This window comes from Scyliorhinus torazame, chromosome 1 (assembly GCF_047496885.1).
Source record: "Scyliorhinus torazame isolate Kashiwa2021f chromosome 1, sScyTor2.1, whole genome shotgun sequence".
Lineage (NCBI taxonomy): Eukaryota > Metazoa > Chordata > Chondrichthyes > Carcharhiniformes > Scyliorhinidae > Scyliorhinus > Scyliorhinus torazame.
In genome coordinates, this window is record NC_092707.1 from 229040485 (window position 1) to 229064582 (window position 24098).

The 24098-nt window shown below is 47.4% G+C and overlaps 1 long non-coding RNA gene across 1 annotated transcript in view; it reads right to left on the reverse strand.

Moving 5' to 3' along the window:
• The window catches only part of LOC140419343 (uncharacterized), a 68149-nt gene extending 44536 nt beyond the window's left edge, over window positions 1-23613 (reverse strand). The window contains exon 1 of the long non-coding RNA XR_011945726.1: window positions 23559-23613. This is a non-coding gene — a long non-coding RNA (uncharacterized lncRNA). The remainder of the gene's footprint in view (window positions 1-23558) is intronic.
• Between the last annotated feature and the right edge of the window lie 485 nt (window positions 23614-24098).

The following is a 24098-nucleotide window of genomic DNA, read 5'->3' on the forward strand; positions in this document are numbered from 1 at the left end:
TAGATTTGACTGTGTAAATAAATGAGCATTGCTTTTGAACTTACTAACTGGTGTATCGAGTCATTGATCAGTATTCGGTTCTGAGCCTTGTGGCGGTGTCGAAAGATACCCTGCGACTTTTGAGCAAACGTGATTAAATAGAGCCAAATTATGAGCCAACCAAAAGTTAGCAACATTTACTGGCGACTCCACCGGGACTCATTTTCAAAGTGGCCTAACCACTCCGAGAGAGCCCAAAATTTGAATGGAGAACCCAATTCGGAACAGAAAGAAAAACCACATGCGTCAAAACAGCACTGATCAAACCTCTGAGATTCGGAAGTGTGTTAATGCATGCGTACTAACGGATATAAGGTAAATGTGAGAGATTTTGTTGCGAAAAACTGTCGGGTGTTTTGTAGGCCGGAAATTAGCGTAAGCCATACCCGTGTTTACATCACCGCTTTATCACCCCCTGTTCCAGATTCATTAGAGATCCTAGTCGGAAGAATGGCAATGAAGGCAATGAAACGCTTTATAAACCCCCAGGAATTCGACGTCGCAGCGACCAGTAAAGTAGGACAGTGTCCCGTTTGGGAAGAAGAGATCAGGAAATATCTCAAAGGGAAAGGATATCCTCTTTGGAGTGAATTCTATGATAATGAGGAAACAGGACCCAGGAGTATAGGACATACTTGGTGGGAGAACCCGTTAGAGATCCACAAGAAGAGCTTAGGGAAAGCTGGCAAGCCGATGGCAATCATGTCCTGTTTGGTACAATTGCGAGGCACAGAGGAGGTCGTTAGGATGCTCCGTAGAGAGATAGAGGAGAGAGACAGAACCAGTGAGTGAGGTAGAGAAAGAGAATCGATATCTGAAAGAGCAGTTAGCAGCAAGGGACAGAGAGGTGGATGATGCCAAGAGGGCACATCAGTCTTGTCTCGCTCATTTGAACAGTTTTCAGACACAATACGATAAGGCCTATCAGGACACGCAACGTGCGGTCTTGGTAAGACAAGAAACAGAACAGCAAGTTGAGAAATTGCAGAAACAGTGCAACGATTTACCAACAGGCCTACGAGCACTCCATACTTCCATGACGGAACAAAGGCAGAGCTCCGTAGACCATGCAAAGTGCCGGAAGCAAATTGCAGAATTGCAATCTCTGCTGTCCGTGCAAAATGGCTTTCAGATTACATTCGGACCCCAATTAGATCAAGAAAACGGCCCCAATTGGCAGGAATTGGACGAGACTGCCCATAGATACGTACATGGGACATGTACGCAGGAAAACCCCCAGAAAAGGAAAGCGCCCCAACCCCCAACCGAACAAGCAGAACATCCCCCCCCCCACCCCCCCCATGAACCCTGTAACCACACATCGCAGGGCCGCAGGAGAAGGAGAAGCAGATTTCCATTACACAACCCCGTTAACCGTGACCCCAATACGGGACGCGTGTGGAAAAATTACACTGTTCCTTCCCACATCAGACCCCCACCAATTTTCCGCGAAAGTCAGACAACAGGCTACCATGTACGGCCTGGACGAAAAGGAGCAAGTAAAGCTCACAGTTTTAAGCCTCGACCCTTCAGTCGTAGCAGCCCTTCCCGACCCACAGAATGTAGGAGGAGGCACACTCCAAGAGATGCACACAGCGATTCTTGATGTGATCGGCTTTAACAGAGGAGACCCCGTAGAAGGCCTAAATAAGTGTAGGCAAAAGAAGACAGAGCACCCCACAACGTTTGGTGCTGGGCGTTTGTGGATTCACTTTACCGCAGTTTTTGGAGAGTTAGCCTGCGCCCATTTGCCCCCAGTTAATATGGCCAACCCGAATTCTAGTCTCCCACGCCACAGAAGCAGGACGAAAAGCTTGCGCAAATTATGACCCCTCAGATGAGGCCCACAATGAAAAATGGGTTTTGAAGAGATTGTCCCGCGCTTGGGAGCAGTCAATTGTAGGCAAAACCGCATTTATAACACCCGATGAAGAGCAGGTAGAAATGAACCCAGTTAAGGCACACCAGAACCCCGCATGGGTAAATGAGGGCAGGAACAGCCAACCCCAGCCCAAAGTTCAGGAATGTTATAATTGTGGACAGCTAGGACACTTTGCACGAGAGTGCAACACACCCCAGAAGCAGCAGAGAAACCAACAGACAGGCACCCTAAACAAGAATAGGGCAAAGCCGATCCATAGCATTAGCACCCATTCAGAGAATGCAGACGGCACCGACTGACGGAGTTCGGGCTCCGCAACTTGGGTCTGCGACACCCTTTGGGACAAGTACGGTAGACCGGTAGTAGCAGGAAAAGTCCGGGGACAACCCGTGGAATTTATTTGGGACACAGGAGGGTCCCGCACCACACTCAATTCCTCCACGATGTTTCAGCGAGACACGTGGCCCACAACAGACACCATCACACTCAGCGGTTTTACAGGCCATTTACAACAGGGACACATCACAGCCCCTATAGCAATACAGATAGGGAACATCGCAACCAAGCACCCTGTAGTTTCAATTGATCTGCCCCAGACAGCAGAACATATCCTTGGGATCGACTTCATGAGCTCCCATAACCTTTCTTTCGACCCAGTGAACAAGTGTGTATGGAAAATGGCAAAGGCAGCACGAGCCCCCGCCACGCTCACAGTAGGAGAGTACGCAAGTAGGATTAGCTCAGTAGGAGGCTTCTGGTTCGACCCTCGAGCCATTAGTGCAGACAAACAGGTTAGGGTAGTCCTGCAGGAACACAAAGCAGCATTTGCACAGCACAAGCACGACTGTGGCAGTTTGACTGGTTTTGTGAATGGTACAGGTCCCGACCCTAAACCCCAGAAGCAGTACGGATTTCCCCAGGAAGCAGAGGGAGAAATCTCCAAAGTGATAGAGAGTTTGTTGGATCAAGGAGTACTCAGATCAGTAGCCTCCACAAACAGCGCACCAATTTGGCCCGTCAGGAAACCGGATGGATCATGGCGATTGACCATTGATTACCGGGAACTGAACAAAGTAACCCCAGCAGCAGCCCCCACTGTAGCCACGAGTCCCGAGACCATGCTCAAACAGGGACTCCAGTCAAAATTTCTTTTGGTTTTGGACATTAGTAATGGCTTCTTGTCCATTCCATTGGCTAAAGCGTGCCAGTACAAATTCACCTTTACATTCCAAGGACAACAGTACACGTGGACGTGCCTTCCACAAGGCTTCCATAACTCCCACTCCATTTTCCACCGACAGCTGGCAAATGGATGAGCAAAATTTTCCCGCCACGATTGTCTGGTCCAGTACGTAGACGACTTGTTACTACAGACAGACACAAAGGGAGAGCACATTTCGCTTCTCGCCGAACTCCGAGCACTCCGAAAAGAAATTGGTTGTAAAGTCAACCCCAAGAAGGCCCAGATTCTGAAAGAAAAAGTTATTTACTTGGGAACAGTGATCACTCATGGTAAACGTGAGATCGAGCACAAGAGAATTGATTCGATCGTCAAATTGCCCCTTCCCCACAATGTCTCAGCCCTCCGGTCATTTTTAGGACTAGTTGGTTACTGCCGAAACCATATTGACGTTTTCGCCACTAAAGCAGCGCCCCTTTCCGAACTTCTCAAGAAGAAGGCACCTTGGGAATGGCTTCCACAGCATACAGATGCCATGGACACTTTAGAAAGAGCACTCAGCACAGCCCCCACACTACTGGTCCCAGATCCACTTTCCCCATACGCTATAGAGGTAGCAAGCACCGACCGAACCCTTTCGGCCGTGCTCCTCCAGGAACGCCACGACCAGTTACGCCTCATGCCTCACTCATGTTAGACCCCGTAGAGCAACGATTTTCTGCTGGTGGAAGGCACCTGCTCGCAGTTTTTTGGGCAGTGCAATAATTCGCCTACATTACAGGACTCAACCCCATCACCATCCTCACAGAACACACACCGGCACAGCGATTGTTAGACGACCGACTTAAAGATGGCACAGTCAGCCAAATCTGCGCAGCCCGTTGGACCCTTCTTTTACAGGGACGGGACATCACGGTAAAGAGAACCAAAACCCACACATTCCTTGCCGATAATTTGCAGTATGCAGGCACCCCTCATGAATGTGAGATCATCACCACTAAACACAACACAGACCCATTCATTCCCAAAACACCCCCCAGGAAAACAGGTAGTACACCCCAGAGACCCCAGCCCACAGACACGTGCGCACCCCTAAGGATTTATGTGGATGCAGGGATGCGCCCTGGATGAAATTTCCTTGAAGTTACCAGGACACTTAGGCTCGCAGGCAGCAGAGCTGGCAGCAATTGCATATATTGTGAGACCACCCAGACTCGTTCCCGACCCCAGCAGACATCTACTCAGACTGCTTCTTTGTCTGCAATAGTTTGACAGAGTTCCTATCACTCTGGGAACCAAGAGGATTTGTTTCTGCGGACGGTAAACCCCTACACTCAGCCCCATTACTCCACCATATCTTAGAGACAGCGACAGTGATAGCGATCACGATGACGACATCCACAGCACACCACGTTACGACTATACCCCTGCACCAGGCCGCACTCCCAGCAAATCTGAGCATGATTCTACCGACCCATTTGAGATCACTTATATCAAAGCCCCTGACCCAGACCCACCGCCCGATGATTACGGATTGAAGCATAGTAGCTCCAACCTCGACACACGATTCTGGTACCGAGACAAATCGTTCAGGCTCATCCGGAATGATGAGATGGACCCCAATTCGCCCCAAGCAGCTTTAGCACGTTTACTACAGACGAGTTTGGCAGCCGGGAGAAGATGATGACTTCGAGTCTGACTCCCACCACACCAATCCCTTTGCGACCCTGTTCGCTATTGAACAGTGAGGTGTCCAGATGATGGAGAAAAAAGGAACCGATGGAGAGATACGGTGTTCTTTCTGATGGAACCTGCACCATGTTTGTTGAATGTTTGTTCGTTAGTATTATCGTTAAGTGTTGTGTGTAAACTCGGAAAGTTTTTTCACGGCCCCACGTCACCACCCCCTTTGACGGCCTATGGCTGTTAGAGGATCTAGTTTGTCCCCAGAAATTTGTTAATGGAACAAGTTTGTCCCAGACAATAGTTCAGAGGAACTACTCTGTCGACAGAACCTGACTCATAGTTGCTCTCCTAATTCGAGAGGCAGCCCCCCACAACGACCACATTCTTACCCGTTCTTGCCGGTTGCTCAGGCAGTGGAGAAACTGCATTGGCCCCCGCCCTGCCTGAGGACCCCCCTCTGGTCAGCTACGCTCGGGTAGAGCACACACGGCATCGGTCACCGTCCTACCCGGGGATTCCATCCAAATCTTACCCGCCGCGGCCCATACGCACCCCATTTTGGCTCGTTACGTTCAAAATTCTTTTGTTTGGTTCTGGAAACCCTTAGGTTGCTCCCCGATGCTATTTACATCCTCAAACACTGGGATGGTAAATCACACTGGCTGCGAGACGGCTCGCAGTAAGGCAGTATTTTCTTAGATGTCTTGTCCTAATATTCGGTTTAAAAATAAAAAATGAGGGAGTCACAGATGGTGACCAATTATAAAGGGAAATTGGCAATAAAGGACAGACAGACAGACGTATGAGATCTCAAGCAAGATAATAACAGAAATTATGCTTGTGTTCACAGAACTCCACAAACCCAGGAACCACAGAGGAAGACAAAGAAGTCCAACAAAGATGAAGACAGCCTTCGTGTTCACATGGATCTTAGCGGGATCCCTTCAGTTGCGCGCGTACGCTACCCCCCCGACCCCTACCACAAAAACAGCGAATGACTCTCACCCCTGCAATACACGGAACCCCGAGATAACTAGCCCCACGACAGCTAGCAATATCCCGACCTGGTGTGATACGTTTATCACCTGGTACTCACTCTCATATGTAGTCGAAGCAAACAACAACAAAGAACAAAGAAATGTACAGCACAGAAACAGGCCCTTCGGCCCTCGAAGCCCTTGCCGACCATGCTGCCCGACTAAACTACAATGTTCTACACTTCCTGGGTCCGTATCCCTCTATTCCCATCCTATTCATGTATTTGTCAAGATGCCCCTTAAATGTCACTATCGTCCCTGCTTCCACCACCTCCTCCGGTAGCGAGTTCCAGGCACCCACTACCCTCTGCGTAAAAAACTTGCCTCGTACATCTACTCTAAACCTTGCCCCTCTCACCTTAAACCTATGCCCCCTAGTAATTGACCCCTCTACCCTGGGGAAAAGCCTCTGACTTTCCACTCTGTCTATGCCCCTCATAATTTTGTAGACCTCTTATCAGGTCTCCCCTCAACCTCCTTTGTTCCAGTGAGAACAAACCGAGTTTATTCAACCGCTCCTCATAGCTAATGCCCTCCATACCAGGCAACGTTCTGGTAAATCTCTTCTACACCCTCTCTAAAGCCTCCACATCCTTCTGGTAGTGTGGCCACCAGAATTGAACACTATACTCCAAGTGTGGCCTAACTAAGATTCTATACAGCTGCAACATGACTTGCCAATTATTATACTCAATGCCCCGGCCAATGAAGGCAAGCATGCCGTATGCCTTCTTGACTACCTTCTCCACCTTTGTTGCCCCTTTCAATGACCTGTGGACCTGTACTCCTAGATCTCTTTGGCTTTCAATACTCTTGAGGGTTCTACAATTCACTGTATATTCCCTCCCTGCATTAGACCTTCCAAAATGCATTACCTCACATTTGTCCGGATTAAACTCCATCTGCCATCTCTCCGCCCAAGTCTCCAAACAATCTAAATCCTGCTGTATCCTCTGACAGTCCTCATCGCTATCCGCAATTCCACCAACCTTTGTGTCGTCTGCAAACTTACTAATCAGACCAGTTACATTTTCCTCCACATCATTTATATATACTACAAACAGCAAAGGTCCCAGCACTGATCCCTGTGGAACACCACTGGTCACAGCCCTCCAATTAGAAAAGCATCCTTCCATTGCTACTCTCTGCCTTCTTTGACCTAGCCAGTTCTGTATCCACCTTGCCAGCTCACCCCTGATCCCGTGTGACTTCACCTTTTGTACTAGTCTACCATGAGGGACCTTGTCAAAGGCCTTACTGAAGTCCATATAGACAACATCCACTGCCCTACCTGCATCAATCATCTTAGTGACCTCCTCGAAAAACTCTATCAAGTTAGTGAGACACGACCTTCCCTTCACAAAACCGTGCTGCCTCTCACTAATATGCCCATTTGCTTCCAAATGGGAGTGACGAATGTGATATAAAATAGTTACTTTAGAGATATTAGTTAATGTAATGTAGAAATAAGCCACTTTGATTCTGGCAAGTAGAGACAAAGGATTTTAGACCGCATGAAAAAAGCAGGAAGAGGTGTGTCTATGAGAGTGATGCTGCATTGATAGGGGCCGGAGAAAGGGATTGGAAGTGAGCCAATCAGAATAGATCAAACAAGTCAGGAGGGACATAGGATGACCTATGGGTGTCGAGTATGTGAAACTTGATGCCATTTGAATGTATGAGTACTGATCTCTTTGTCTGGGACCTTCACTTAGTTCCCGGGGCTGCAGAAAGCAACATGTTATCTGTATCACTGTGGACTCGGTAGCTTGCAAGCTGAATAAAATAACTTCTGTTTTACTTGCAAATCCGTCTCGACTTTTATTGAGGCCAGACTGACGGAGAAAGAAATTTGGGATTCAACATTTGGTGCCGAAAACCGGGATTTTTCAGGGCGATCCTGGTCCAACTGCGAAATCAGAATTAGACTGATTATGAACAGGAGGATGGGGAACGAGGGCCCTCAATGTAGAACTGGAAAATGACCGCGCATTGATTGTTCCCCTCTTCTTATCGTCTGATTAGTCTGGTCACTCGCGGTTGGCACAGAAAGACCGCCTCAACGAAATCACAGGTCAGTCTGGGGATTAGCATTTTAATTGATGGGATTTCATATTGTTAATTCGGCTGGGGTAGGCTATGTTGTTGATGAGGACATTTAAAACTATAAATGGTTCAACTTCATTTGTGAGTTAATTCGGCTGGGGTAGGCTATGTTGTTGATGAGGACATTTAAAACTATAAGTGGTTCAACTTCATTTGTGAGTTAATTCGGTTGGGTTACGTTATGGGAGGTCGATGCGACATTTGAAATTGAAAATGGTTCACCTCTATGTGTGTGCGTGTGTTAAAAATATAGTTGATTAAGCTAAAATTTTCTCCTTGGACTGTAGTGGCGAAAAACGCAGTTCCGAGGACTAGTTGAGATTATGGGGAATTCCTTGGATAGCACAAATGATCCAGGCATGCCACTGCAAATATTATGTGATAAGTATCCAGACAAAGCGAAGGATTTTAGAAAATTGTCAGCACAGTTAAGAACTAAAATGGGAGATGAATGGCCACTAGGGGGCACCAAAGACCTAGAAATGGTTAAGAAAATCCAGGGACAAATTTGGAGAAAAAATCAAAGTATAAAAGCTAAAGAATTAATTGGATTATGGAGGCAATATTGTCAAGAGGAAAGAGATAAGATTATGTTGTCTAGCTGGCAGGACAATGCCCTTAAAATGGGGATTCCAATTAGTGAACAGGGTAACCTAAAAACATTACAGATCTTGAAAAAGGAATGTGCATTTAAAAAAAGAGCAAGTAGAGACAGGAAAGACGCAGGTCAAACAAGAGATGAGCTACGTAGTTCAATGGCTGGCCTTGAATTGACAGAAAAAGAAAAATTCAATCATTTGGAAAAGTCAGTAAAAGTTCCGTCTGCACCCATAGCATGGTCTGCGCTCATTCCAGAACCACCAGAGTACAATAATATATACCCAGTTATTGCTCCCCAGATTCCAAATATGCCAGAAACTCAAGCCCTTTTGGATGATAGTGTGGGTGATAGTGTGGGTCCTGATTTACCAACTTCATGACCAGAAGAGCAAAAGGAACTCTGTCCCACAAGCCCAGTTAGCTCTAGGACAAGATCTCGGACAGCGAGAGAGGGGCTTGACCCTCACCAGAAACAATTAAGCATATCACCTAAGTCTCTCCAAACTAAGGAGAAACCACAAGATTCGGGAACAAAGGAAGCTGAAACAACTTATTTTGAAGAGAAAGAACTCCCCTAGTGACAGGGAGAGACGCTGAAGTCTTGGAACAACCAGGGGAAATAGCTAGAGTGCCCCCTGGTGACATTCGGAGACAGTTACCGATTAGGAAGATGCGAAACCCCGACGCAGTGACTGCGGGAGCGAACCCCACGATAGACGTTTACTTCCCATGGACACCCAGTGAGATGATGGCGATTATGGCTACAATCCCAGATAGAAAAAAATCTCCTGCTGCCTTCATGGATTCCTTGAGAACTACCATCTCAATTTATCAAGCTGATTCAAGGGACCTCTGGGCCCTAGTCCAGCAGATTTTAACCCCAGCAGAGTACCGCAATTATCTTAACCACCTGAATTATGCTAGTCATGCCGCACTTCAGCAGGCCTATGCGTTAGACGACGATAGAAGGACACAGATCTTGAATGCGTTGAATAGCACATTTCAAAGGCCCATAAATCTTTCTGTTATCTTAGACCTAAAACCTAAGAAGACTGAAGAGCCAGAGGAATTTCTGGAGCGTTTTAATGAAATCTACCGGGGGCAGTCAGGCGATTTGCTGTATCAAAATGGTCAGAATTCCCCTCAATATTGTGCTATGTTAATGCATTGCCTACCACCTTCTGTGGTTACTGCTGTGAAATGTAATAACATGAATTGGACAGAGAACGACCCTTCCCAGATGGCAAGGGCAGTCAGATTTTATTGGAAGGAGGGTGTAGGCCAAGAAGGAGGCTCAGTTACAAAGGTTAAGACTGAGTATGTAATGAAAAAGGATGGTTGGCGATCACAACAAGCGGCAGAAATGGTAGTTTACCAGCAGGAGCCCCAATATAGTGACTTTGGGTGGGTGGATCAGCGAAGAGGAGGATACCAAACCCACCCAAAGGGACCCTCACCCCTTTTTTATGGCCCACCGAACGAATCAACAGCTCTACAACCGCAGCCCCCTCAAGGGGCCATTGGTCTACTGGAAGAAGAGGATGGGGCAGAAATAGAGGGAGCAATGCATGTTTTAATTGCGCCCGTGTAGATCACTGGCAACAGGAATGCCCCTTTAAAAGACAGGCAGTAGAAGGAGATTATCCGACCCAAAGGAGAGGGTACCCACCAAGGGGAGGACAGACGAGATACACTGACTTCTCCCAGGAAAACCCTTTCCCAACACAGGATTGACTAGCTAATTTAGCCATAAGGACTCTCCAATCGGACATGGAACCTATTATCCGACCACACGCAGCAATTGTCAGGGTTCCAAGGACAGGTGTGTGAGTATCCTATTTCTGAACCTGTGACAGTCACTTACGAGAATAAGTCTGCAGAGCATCAGTTTGTAGTGACTACTGGATTGGACTGTAACTTGTTGGCCCGAGATTTACTGCGTATCTTCCAGCTACAGCTAGAATGCGGAGATCTGGGGGTAACGGTTACATCATGGAGGATGAGACAACAGTGCTATATTTCTATCACTCCCCAGTGGTGGACGTTAGACGTTGAACAGTCACTGCATCACGTTACCCTGGCCTATGACAGAACTGGACGAAACAGGGAGTTGGAGGACAAATACCGGCCATTACTTGAGACCGAATGGCCAGTCAAGGTTACAGCCACAGTCACGGGAAAAGAAGGTACAGCCGATTTTGTTACAATATCACCACATTTATGGCCACAGTCAGCTTCGGTAAGCCCTCATATTACACGTCAGGTCCATGACCAGTACCATGCCAGGGATATGGGGCGAATGGTCAGGAGGGCAGTGGATCATTCGGATCCAACAGACTACGCACTTCAAGTCATGCCGGACGGCACTACCATAAAATATTTTGAGGTCCCTGAAATGATTGACACTCGACTGCAGCATCACAGGGGACATGATGTGTTGGAATATGTCAATCCACAGGTCTGGGCGGAATACCCATCACAAGTGGGAAAGACAAATGTTACACCTATTAAGGTGATGATTAAGGATCATGTAAAGCTACCTTCCATTCGACAATACCCCCTGAAATCTCAAGCTGCTCCATCAATAGATAAATTAATTCAAGAGCTGTTGAAACAGGGTATTTTGGTCCCTTGCCAATCAGAATGCAATACCCCAATACTTGCTGTGCCTAAACCAGCCAAACCAGACCAGTACCGATTAGTACAGGATTTACGTTCAATTAATGCCATCGCACAGCCGTTACATGCTCTCGTCCCTAACCCTGCCCACATACTGGCTCAAATTCCAGCTCAAGCTCGGGTCTTCGCCGTAATTGACCTTCAGCACGCCTTCTTTGCCCTCCCACTTGCGACTGAAAGTCAATATTTGTTTGCCTTCACTTACAATGGACAGCAGTATACCTGGACCCGACTGCCACAGGGGTTCGTCAATTCACCTACACTCTTCTCCAGATGTCTGCAGACCCAACTCCAGGCCTTGACATTGGAGCATGGTTCCACTCTGGTGCAGTATGTAGATGACATATTGGTGGCAAGTCCTGACGAGCCCAGTAATAGGGATGATGTGATCCAATTATTGAACCACCTATCCTCGTTGGGTTATGTTGTTTCACAAGCAAAGGTCTTGGTGGCTCAGAGAAAAGTTAAGTTCTTAGGAGTTTTACTTACAGCCACAGAAAGAAGTCTCGAACCCAGTAGGATTGAACCAATATGCCAATTCCCCGCCCCTACAATAGCCAAGGAGGTTCGTCATTGGCTGGGTATGATGAATTATTGTCAGCAGTGGATACCAAACATCGCTGTCTATACAAAGCTGCTGACGCCTTACACTAGTAAAGAGGGAAACTTTATTCTCACCACCGAGGCACTCGAGGCCTTCCGTTGCCTGAAGCAGGCCTTGCTACAAGCACCGGCCCTCGGTAGGCCCCTATACGACCGACCATTCCAGATATACTGTACTGTTCTGGAAGGATGTTCAACAGCGGTACTCACCCAGCAACATGGGGACAAGCACCGGCCCGTAGCATATTACTCTTCCAAACTCGACCCAGTGGCGTTGGGCCACCCTGTTTGCACCCAGATCTTGGCAGCGATATACAATAGTTTGCAGGCTGCTGCCAACATCACTCTCCAACAGGATATTACGGTGTATAGCTCCCACTCGGTAATCGCACTATTGGGGCAACTGCAGACTCAGCATCTTACCGCAGCTCGTCAGAATAGGTATGAGATATACCTTTTGAACAATCCACGTCTGACATTTAAATACTGTACCACTATCAATCCAGCCTATTTTCTTAGCGGTCCCCCTGTCAATGAGGACGCGCCTGGTCACGACTGTTTAGCCTTGATTCAGGAAACTACAACAATAAGGGACGATCTGAGTGATATTCCGTTAGAACAACCTGACATGATTATGTATGCTGATGGCAGTGCATTAGTAAGCCCCACTGGCCGGAGATTGTCCGGTTATGCAATCATAGATCAGGATGGTCTGATTCTAGAAGCGGCAGCTTTCCAGATCCCTTACTCAGCACAACAAGCCGAACTTTTTGCCCTCACCCATGCATGTATACTTGGGGGAGATCGCCGGGTAAATATCTACACTGACTCCCGATATGCTTTCGGGGTAGTTCATGACTTCGGACAACTCTGGAAGAATAGGGGATTCCTTACCTCGGCAGGCACAGAAATGTCCAACCGGGGTTTAGTTAATGACCTACTGCAGGCCCTCCTTATGCCCGCGCAGATTTCCGTTATTAAATGCGCTGCCCACATGAATGGTACAACCCCAGTTGACGTTGGTAATGAACGAGCAGATTGTGCAGCGCGAACAGCCGCGCAACTTCAGCAAGTGATGGTGCCTAAAATGTTAAGTCAGACTAAACGATCTACTATAAATATGTCTGCTTCTGACAAGTCAATGCCAACCATCCAAGACGTCATAAGGTTACAGGAGGACGCTCCTGAGAGTGATAAACAAATGTGGAAACGGTTAGGTTGTACATATGATTCTGTTTCCTCTTTATGGACCACGCCTGCACATCAGACTTGTATGTCTGATGTGCTGGCTTTATGGGTCATTGAATGTGTACACTTTGCAACTCATTGTGGGGCTCGAGGGACTAGTGATTTGTTGCTGGACACTTGGTGGCACCCTAAAATGCAGGGGTTGACCCAAAGTATCAGTAATCGGTGTTTGATTTGTCAGCAATATAACACCGGAAAAGGTATCCCTTGTGGGAAGGGGCAAACCCCGTTGCCCAGTGGTCCCTTTGAGACGCTCCAAATGGATTACATTGAGTTGGAAAGGTGTCAATGTTATAAATATGTTTTGGTCATTGTGGGTGTGTTCAGCAGATGGGTCGAGGCGTATCCGACTATCAATAATAAAGCTGCTACTGTGGTTAAAGTCTTGATGAGGGAAATCATTCCCCGGTACGGTATACCAGCTCAGTTAAGTTCTGATAATGGGCCTCATTTTACTGGACAAATTAACAAGGAGTTTTGCTCCCAGTTGGGCATACGCCAGCAGTTACACTGTGCTTACAGACCGCAGGCGGCCGGGTTGGTTGAGAGACACAATCAGACCCTCAAAACTAAATTGGCTAAATTAAGAGCAGACACGGGACTGACATGGCTTAAGTTGCTCCCCGTTGCCCTCTTCCAGCTGCGGGTTACACCTGCGGGTTACACCTGCGGGACCGGCCCGGCTCTCTCCCGCCGAGATTCTTTATGGCAGGCCTCTTAGAACTCCCTGGAGCCTGCAGGTTCCCAGACTGGTTCAGTTTCATCAGATGACTGAAGAGATGACCACCTATGTTCTAGCCCTTACGCAAGTGCTCAAGGAACTCCATGGCCAGGTCCACGCGGCTCACCAGCCATTGCCCCCAGTACCTAGCTCACTTTCAGTCCAGCCCGGTAGTTATGTCATGGTCAAAAATTGGACTAGGAAGGGGTCGGAGCCGCGATGGGACGGGCCCTTCCAAGTTCTCCTTACCACCCCCACAGCAGTTAAAGTGGAGGGGCGAAGTGCTTGGGTCCACCTACATCACTGTAAATTGAGTCCATCTCCACTACTGTAAAAGGTCGGATACTAACCTGCCTCCCTTCTCCAGTGCTATTTTACAGGTGTGGAGCATGATGGAGTGGCTACGCATCATCTGTCTGATATTTGGCCTCACTTCGCTTGGCGTGTTATTGGCGATGGACATGGAAAAGGGGAATATTATGTATCTGTGTAGCCCCAACCAATCTACAAGGATACATCACCTATGCAAAGGTGATGTTCTTCGCTGCCCCCATATACGAGGACATGGTATCGACTCATGGAAGGTCATCAAAGTTAAGGAGAATGCAGGCGTCATGAAGCAGTTGCACCGGTCCCGGCGATGGGAAGGGAACATTATATGGACATTGCCTTGTTTTTGGAATACATGTAAATTTGATTTTGGATGTGTTAAGAGTGGTACAATAAAGGTAAAATCAGGCTGTCAGAAGAGCGTAGGAAGAGGCTATGAGAAAGTGAAAGGGACTAGAGAGAGGACGGGGCGTATGAGAAGGGAAGTACAGCTAGAACGTAGGTTACCGGGAGATACACTTAAGTTAATTAAAGGCCAAACTGAGGAAAACCCGGGTAGTATGAATCTCTTCTACCAGATTTACCACCGCTTGTATGGCCAGGGACGGGTTGTCTGCTACCCAAACCCCGCAGCGGTGTCTAGGTTATTTTCTGTTTCACCGCTTTGGGGCACTCCCCAAACGGTGGTTCATTGTCAGCATTCCGAACCACTGCCCGATCAGGTCACTCTTCCTTACGATCCGGGTTCAGCACCACCGGCTATTTGCCTTCCCCTTCCTCGGGATAATTCCCATTCACAGTACGATAGGCTGCGACGGTGGAGGGTGTACATACCTAGCCACTTCACTCCCAATAGGGATTCCCGGTCGTACGAGAATTGCTTCAGCAGTGAAGGATATGGCTGTTTGCTGGTAGAGGTGGACACAAATATAACATGTCTGTTTCCCACCTGTACGGACAGGAGGTGCCATATCACCCAGGCGTCTGGCCAATGCGTTTGTTACAACACCACTTGCGTTCCATTGAACGCCGGCCTCCAGCTCCTTTGTGGCTGGGCAAATGTCTCTCATATCACTGTTGGGACTAGGGCTTTCCACATTGCTGGGCGGCCAGAATGGGCATTTCAAAGTTGGATAAACTGGGCTACTGGGGGGTCCTTACGCAACCGATATGCTGATTGTGATGCTAGCCTGCACACGGAGCAAGGATACTACTTTTTATTTAATGGTACAGCGACCAACGTTTTGTCACCCCCATTTCCCCGCCGAATTGCTAGAGGGACTCTAGTCCCTACCACAGTCCCCTGCCCTTCGGCGTGGAACCTGCACAATCAGTTAGCACGCCGGGCAGTCTCTGCTGAATTTTGCGAGAACTGGAAAAAACCTCAGGTTCTTGCACCCAACCGGGGCCACTCAGCCGGGTGGGACATTCTGAGTGTATTGACACTGGGAGGTGTGGGGGGTTCCTTGGCTGTCAGTGATCAGAATTATTTTATTTGCGGCCTTACCATCTTGGGAAATGAAACCTTGGGAGCCCTCGGGGCAATAACCAAGGAGTTGTCTCAGCTACGGTTGTTTGCAATGCAGAACCGGTATGCTCTTGACTATCTTCTGGCCCGTGAGGGTGGGGTATGCACCATAGTGCAGGGCAAGTGTATCATGGGAGTTCAGGACTTGAGCGCTAACATCACTAAATTTATGGATCGCATACGGGATCACTTGGACGGGATGCAGGATCCTGGCTCTTGGGGTAACTGGGGATTTGGAGGTTGGAAGGACTGGTTGATAAATATGGCCATGTATCTAGTGGTAGCTATCGGCTGCATCTTTGTGGGCCTGGCCATCCTTAAATGTGTGATGGGTAGAATGCGGGGTGCACTGGATCAGATCACCGCCCCAAAAAATTTAACTGTTAAAATCCATGAGGGTGAAGCAGATGAAGGGGGGCTAAGACAGGAATTGGAAATGCAGCGACGGATCTTTTTAGATGAGGAACCGTAGCTATGGATTGGATAGTTCGGTTATCATGGAATGATAAAAGGAGGGAATGACGAATGTGATATAAAATAGTTACTTTAGAGATATTAGTTAATGTAATGTAGAAATAAGCCACTTTGATTCTGGCAAGTAGAGACAAAGGATTTTAGACCGCATGGAAAAAGCAGGAAGAGGTGTGTCTATGAGAGTGATGCTGCATTGATAGGGGCCGGAGAAAGTGGAAGTGAGCCAATCAGAATAGATCAAACAAGTCAGGAGGGACATAAGATGACCTATGGGTGTCGAGTATGTGAAACTTGATGCCATTTGAATGTATGAGTACTGATCTCTTTGTCTTGGACCTTCACTTAGTTCCCGGGGCTGCAGAAAGCAACATGTTATCTGTATCACTGTGGACGAGGTAGCTTGCAAGCTGAATAAAATAACTTCTGTTTTACTTGCAAATCCATCTCGACTTTTATTGAGGCCAGACTGACGGAGAAAGAAATTTGGGATTCAACAGGAGTAGATCCTGTCTCGAAGAATTCTCTCCAGTAATTTCCCTACCACTGAAGTAAGGCTCACAGGCCTGTAGTTCCCGGGATTATCCTTGCTACCCTTCTTAAACAGAGGAACAACATTGGCTATTCTCCAGTCCTCCGGGACATCCCCTGAAGACAGTGAGGATCCAAAGATTTCTGTCAAGGCCTCAGCAATTTCCTCTCCAGCCTCCTTCACTATTCTGGGGTAGACCCCATCAGGCCCTGGGGACTTATCTACCTTAATATTTTTTAAGACACCCAACACCTCGTCTTTTTGGATGTGACCTAGGCTATCTGCACACCCTTTTCCAGACTCAACATCCACCAATTTCTTCTCTTTGGTGAATACTGATGCAAAGTATTCATTTAGTACCTCGCCCATTTCCTCTGGCTCCACACATAGATTCCCTTGCCTATCCTTCAGTGGGCCAACCTTTTCCCTGGCTACCCTCTTGCTTTTTATGTACGTGTAAAAAGCCTTGGGATTTTCCTTAACCCTATTTGCCAATGACTTTTCGTGACCCCTTCTAGCCCTCCTGACTCCTTGCTTAAGTTCCTTCCTACTTTCCTTATATTCCACGCAGGCTTCGTCTGTTCCCAGCCTTTTAGCCCTGACAAATGCCTCCTTTTTCTTTTTGACGAGGCCTACAATATCTCTCGTTATCCAAGGTTCCCGAAAATTGCCGTATTTATCCTTCTTCCTCACAGGAACATGTCGTCCTGAATTCCTTTCAACTGACACTTGAAAGCCTCCCACATGTCAGATGTTGATTTGCCCTCAAACAAACAAACAAACAAGCACTCTTAGTGCTGGCGATACTTTGCAGTGTCGTGCAAACGTTTAGAGTCACGAAATGGCGAAACAGCGCATATTGCTCTCGCACCCCGGTATACAGATTTAGGATCCCCATTTTCGGATTTCACCAGACCCCCGAACCTATTGGGACGGATTAAAGAGCATCCATTTTGTTTAATGTATTCTATGGAATAAAGAGATGTAAACCTCTGTGTCTGACTGCCAGGCCAGAAAAATTTGTGTGCTGCTATTTTGTACAGTTTAAAATGCATAGATTATTTTGGGATTGTTTGTATTTTTGGATTGTTTAAATGAGGATAGTTTATTGAGAATAGTTGGAGGTTCCAGTTTTTTATTTTTCTGTAATGCATGTATTAATGTCATAGCGCCTGTGGTGATGTGTATCAATGTAAATACATGTAGGCTAGCTAGACACTAGAGGGAGCACCAGTGACATCACACACACACACTCAACCAATAGATCAAGTAGATAGGACAAGACCAATAGACATTCACGATACACAAGGAGGTGACACGACCACAGGGGGGCATTACACCAGCCCATAAATAAAGGACACCACACACATGATCTGGCTCTTTCCAGTGGAGACAGTCAGTGAGTAGAGACACAGGGCTGATTCAATATTACACCCACCACGTGGATTGCAGCAGCTGGTTAGTCAGTCTGGGTATCTATAGTAGGATTAGCAGTAGTGACGAACCCGAGTAATAGAAGTGTAAATAGTTTAATAAACTTGTTGAAGTTATCTCCACATCTGAACCTTCCTTTGTCAAGTGCACCACACGGAAGCCGCTTATGTTACACCGACAACATAACAAATCATGATACCAGGAGTGAACTGTTTCAATCCACATAGCCATACCTCAGCGTACAGTGACAACCAGCAACGATACCCAGGCAAGATGTTCAAGATCCGGGTTCCACAGCAGCTCCAGTGCCACAGCGATCTCCACAAAAACTGGCGGGCATTCCGGCAAAAGTTTGAAATCTTCCTGGTTGCAGCCAAACTAGAAGAAGTGGCCGATCCTGAAAAAACAGAGCTTATCCTCACCATTGCCGGTGCCAGAGCAGAAGAAATCTTTTAAAAATTCAAGTTCTCCAAGGGACAAAACAGGAGCGACTTCCAGGCAGTCCTGGACAAATTCGGCACATACTGTGAGGAAAGCACTCTCCAACCAGCAAGAAAAGGTAAGAGAAGCGCCAGTACTCACCACGATGCCGAAATCCCGGAGCAGAGAACGATTTTGGTCGGCGGCCATCTTTCTACAGGGACTGCACTTGCGCAGTTGCACGAGAAGCGCACAGAACGCGAAGGTCCGTTTGCGCATGCGCAAGACACCATGCATGCGCAATCACGAAAACGGCCATCAGTAAAGGAACAGCGATCTGTGCATGCCCAATCGCTTCCTACGCGTTACGCACATGTGTCATGACGTCAGAGGCCCTGGACCACGCCCATTTAAAGGGGAAACGTCCCAAATCAAAGAAAAAATCTTTTAAAGCCGTAAAACAACCTTCCTTCACCTGGAATGACAGCACAATGCCTCAAATTGAACCAGGGAATGAAATTAACCTCCGAAGAATCCTGCAACAAGCAGTTACCTACGCCCAAACCGATGATTCCGACCTTGAATACTTCGATACCGACCTTTCTCTGGACCTCGCGAGCCCAATGCCAGCTCCAACGCAAACAGTGATGATATGGTCCTAGAAGACTACGACTCGGGCGAATCTTTCACCTTGGGAGGCTACCCCAGTATCAAATCCGAACCACAACTAGACGTGTTGCACATTGGCGACCCCCGTATTGAATCCGACGCAGATGCGGATTCGTTCTTCGGATTTGAGAATCTTCTGCCCAGCAGATATGACATCCCAACTCGTGAGTGCAGGATGATGCTGCTGCCTGAAACCAAGAGACAGTGAGCGGTACAAGCCCACAGAGAGTGGCCTGCTGCCACACAGAGCATGGTCCATGCACCGCTCAGTGTTCCTGACTCTACGAAAGAAGACATGCAAGACTCCACACTGCAGTCCTTGCATGAACAAGAAGTGACTCCAGTGTCACAAGCCTCCACAGCGAACTCGTGGACAGAGTCCACGATAGAAGAAACGCAAGACTCCACACCGCAGTCCTTGCATGAACATAAAGTGACTCAGGTGTCACAAGCCTCCGCAGCGAGTTCGTGGTCAGCCTCCACAATAGAAGCAACGCAAGACTCCAACGCGCAGTCCTTGCAGGAACAAGACCATTAGGGGGCAGCACGGTAGCATTGTGGATAGCACAATTGCTTCACAGCTCCAGGGTCCCAGGTTCGATTCCCAGCTTGGGTCACTGTCTGTGCGGAGTCTGCACTGTGTGTGCGTGGGTTTCCTCCGGGTGCTCCGGTTTCCTCCCACAGTCCAAAGATGTGCAGGTTAGGTGGATTGGCCGTGCTAAATTGCCCATAGTGTCCAAAATTGCCCTTAGTGTTGGGTGGGGTTGTGGACCTTGGGTAGGGTGCTCTTTCCAAGAGCCGGTGCAGACTCGATGGGCCGAATGGCCTCCTTCTGCACTGTAAATTCTATGAACTATGAAGGGTCTAGCAACCTCCTCTGACCAACTAGCAGCAGACGATGCAAGTCTGCCATGCTCAAGTAAACAGCAAGAAGACTATGACAGTCTAACACACTCCAATGCACAGCAGGACGACCATGACGGTCTATCATGCTACAGTGAAGAACAAAGTGACGATGACAGTCCAAGCCCAAATGAAGGACAACAGCAAGACAATGACAGTCCACCCACATTGTTTGCGCCACCAGATGAAGATTCTGACAATTTACCCAACCCAAGTGAACAACAAGTAGCTACTGAGGATCTACCCACGGATGTGAGACGAGCGACGACAGCATTTCACTTCCCATGTAAGATGTGCAAAGTGACAAACCTCAGCTAGTGTTTACAGAGACACTCAACGATCACTGTGAGACCACTGGTAACTCCGGTGACACCATGATACTTCCACCCTCATTCGCTCAAACCTCTCCACAAGTCAATGCATTCCTGCATGTTCCGACTCCAGACGTGCAGCTTCAAGAACTCTCAGCTGACTCCAGTGAACCTGCTCAGACTCCAGATGGGGAGCAACCAAACGCCGACTCTGATTCACGTAAGCTGGACTTTACTCCAGACAGGGAGTGCCACAACCTCAGTGATGGCGCGCTCAGGGTGACAGCAGATGCCACAACGACAGGAGATGGATTACTTAACAATTACACTGGGTCAGTAATAACAAGCAGCGGCTACAGTCCATGAGGAATACACCAATATTCACCACAGCTATATCCACACATTTTTTTCCACACCAGCATGCAGCCAATGACAGCTCATGCTGGACAAACCCAGTATTCAGGCATGCAGCAGCCAGCAGTCTATACGGCATATTCTCAAACAGGCCAGCACTACGGATTGCCCACTAATGGAATCAAGACCGAAGGAGGACTACCACAAGCGCAATCTGCACTACAGACTGGATGCCTTAGTTACAGCCCAGGATTTGCTGCACCACAGCCTGGCCAGACGGCATATTCCTATCAGATGCAAGGTTCTAGTTTCACACCATCACCAGGTATTTATGTGAGCAGCAATTCTGTTTCCAATTCGACAAACTTCAACGGTTCTCAGCAGGATCACCCTTCCAGCACAGCATGTGGCCAGAACCAATATGTACAGTCTTATCCAACTTCAACATATGGCACATCCATGACCTCGAATTATACTGTTGATGGTACCTCTTCAACGTCAACACCTTATCAGCTACAAGATGCCATCCGACAGCATCATCACAAACATCGAAAAAAGCGACTCCAAATCAGACAGCAAAGTGATTTGACCACTTCTTGGTTCCTGTGGCACAGGGACATTGATGGCGTTCATAACCAAGAGAGACATTTGACCATGATGATTGATGGTTTATGGACTCACACGAATGATTTGGACTTATTGTTTAATCACTGTTCCCATGACTTGTATATACCTTACCTTATCTACCTGTTCTTTGTTCAATTTTCTCAAAGTGTGCAGAAAATATGTAACATATAAAAAAAGGGGGATGGTGTGATGTGCATCAATATAAATACATGTAGGCTAGCTAGACACTAGAGAGAGCACCAGTGACATCACACACACATACTCAACCAATGGATCAAGTAGATAGGACAAGACCAATAGACATTCACGATACACAAGGAGGTGACACGACCACAGGGGGGCATTACACCAGCCCATATATAAAGGACACCATGATCTGACTCTTTCCAGTGGAGACAGTCAGTGAGTAGAGACACAGGGCTGATTCAATATTACACCCACCACGTGGATTGCAGCAGCTGGTTAGTCAGTCTGGGTAGCTATAGCAGGGTTAGCAGTAGTGTCGAACCCGAGTAATAGAAGTGTAAATAGTTTAATAAACTTGTTGAAGTTATCTCCACGTCTGAACCTTCCTTTGTCAAGTGCACCACACGGAAGTCGCTTATGTTACACCTACAACATAACAAATCAGCGCCCCATAGAATTTTTTGATAATGAATGTATTTAAAATGGTTTAGGTAAAATTGTGTTGCAAAGTTTAGGACAGTGTAGAGCCTAAGCATGGGTGCCCCGAGGATCAGAGGATGAAGACGTCATGGTAATGTGATCCTTCACGCTTCGCGTTGAGGATCACAAGGAGGGACTGTAGCCATCTGGGATGGCCACATCCCAATTACAAAATGGACACTTGCAAAGAATGCAGGGAAAATTAGACAATGCTAAGAAACAAGCAGGTGCAAGCTCTGTCTGTTGATTAGAACCTTAAACGCTCAGACAGGACAGAAACTACCAAATGATTTACATACTAATGAGTCATCTCCGGGGACAAAAGGGAAACATTTAGATACACAATGTTAGGACAGACTCCCCGGCGCCAGAAGAAGCTAAGACAAAGCAGACTGACAGTCACCAGGGCACGCCCAGCGATCAGGGAACCACCCCTCTATTGGAGGAAAATTGATACCGATGATTGGGAAAGACCCAATTAGTCGAGGCCAAGTTCAAGGCCCGCCCAAAAGAGCGCGAAGCCCTTTGCAGTATAAGAGGTATCCCCCAAGGGAGAATCTTTCTCCTTTGGCTTTGGTTCTCAGTGAAGAGAGAGACTAGCCTAGCAGCTACAGCAGACCAAGTAAGTTCCAAGTCAACGCATGCTACGAGATAGATGCTCCTAGTTGCTACCCTGTAAACAGCTCAAACCAGCAGCCTCAGAACCGAGCAACGGCCATTGTTCCTCTGACTGAGTGGGCGCCCAAAGCGAAGTATAGGCCTTAGTAATAGTGGTAGTTTAGTTTGTAGAGTTTATGCATGAGTAGATTTGACTGTGTGTAAATAAATGAGCATCGCTTTTGAACTTACTAACTGGTGTATCGAGTCATTGATCAGTATTCGGTTCTGAACCTTGTGGCGGTGTCGAAAGATACCTGGTGACTCTTGAGCAAACGTGATTAAATAGAGCCAAATTAAGAGCCAACCAAAAGTTAGCAACACTATGTCACTGGTAATTAAATGGACCATGGCAACTAGATCCTCCCACTTGCACTGTAGTTTGTTTCCAGCCCTGAGCAGATGTCCCAAACCCTGGCAGACAACAGAGCCCTCTGGACTCTTGCTCGTTGCTGTGGAGAACAATGTCAATCACCATGACAATACACATGGTAGCACAGTGGTTAGCACTATCACTTCACAGTGCCAGGGACCACTGGCAGAGGAGGTGCAATCATGGTTTGCTTTCACCATCAGACAACAACAGTACACATGGACCAGACTACCACAAGGGTTTCACAACAGCCCTACTGTTTTTCACATGGCTCTACAGGACCACCTGAAGGAACTGCCTGATATGCCCTCCACCATTATCCGTACGTAGATGACATCCTGGTGGCCTCCATTGATGAAGAAGACCATGAATGAGACTTACATGTCCTTTTAGCCCACCTTAGCTACAATGGAAACAAAGCCAGTCTCGCCGAAGCACAAATTTCCCAAGATTAAGTTGTCTACTTGGGTCAGAAAATATCTAAAGGCAAAAGAGAACTTACCCAGGACAGAACGGCTGCAATCAAAGCCACCAAAGACCTACAGCTGTACAGGAGGTGAGATGCTTTTTGGGACTATGCAACTTCAACAGAAATTGGATTGAATCATTTACTCAGATGGCTCAACCATTAAATGACCTCTTAAAAGGCAACCGAAAATCAAAAGACACGGTTGACCTCACATTGGAACAGAGAGAGTCATTCTTGAACCTGAAACAGGTCTTGTGCTCAGCACCTGATCTAGGAATTCCAAAAAATTGAAAGCCTTTCACCGTGTTTGTTCATGAGAAAGCAGGGTACATGACAGCAGTACTAGTCCAAGAACATGGTGACCAGCTAAGACCAGTAGGATGGTACTCCGTCAAACTGGACAATGTGGCCCTGGCACTTGGCAGCTGTTTCAGAGCCATACTTGTCCTAGACCGGCAATTGACCATCAAATGTCCCCATGGAGTCCATTCTCTACTCTCCATGAACAGAGTATCACAAGTTATATCAGACATGTGGACAGCAGTTTTGAAAGCACTTTATCTTTACTTCCAC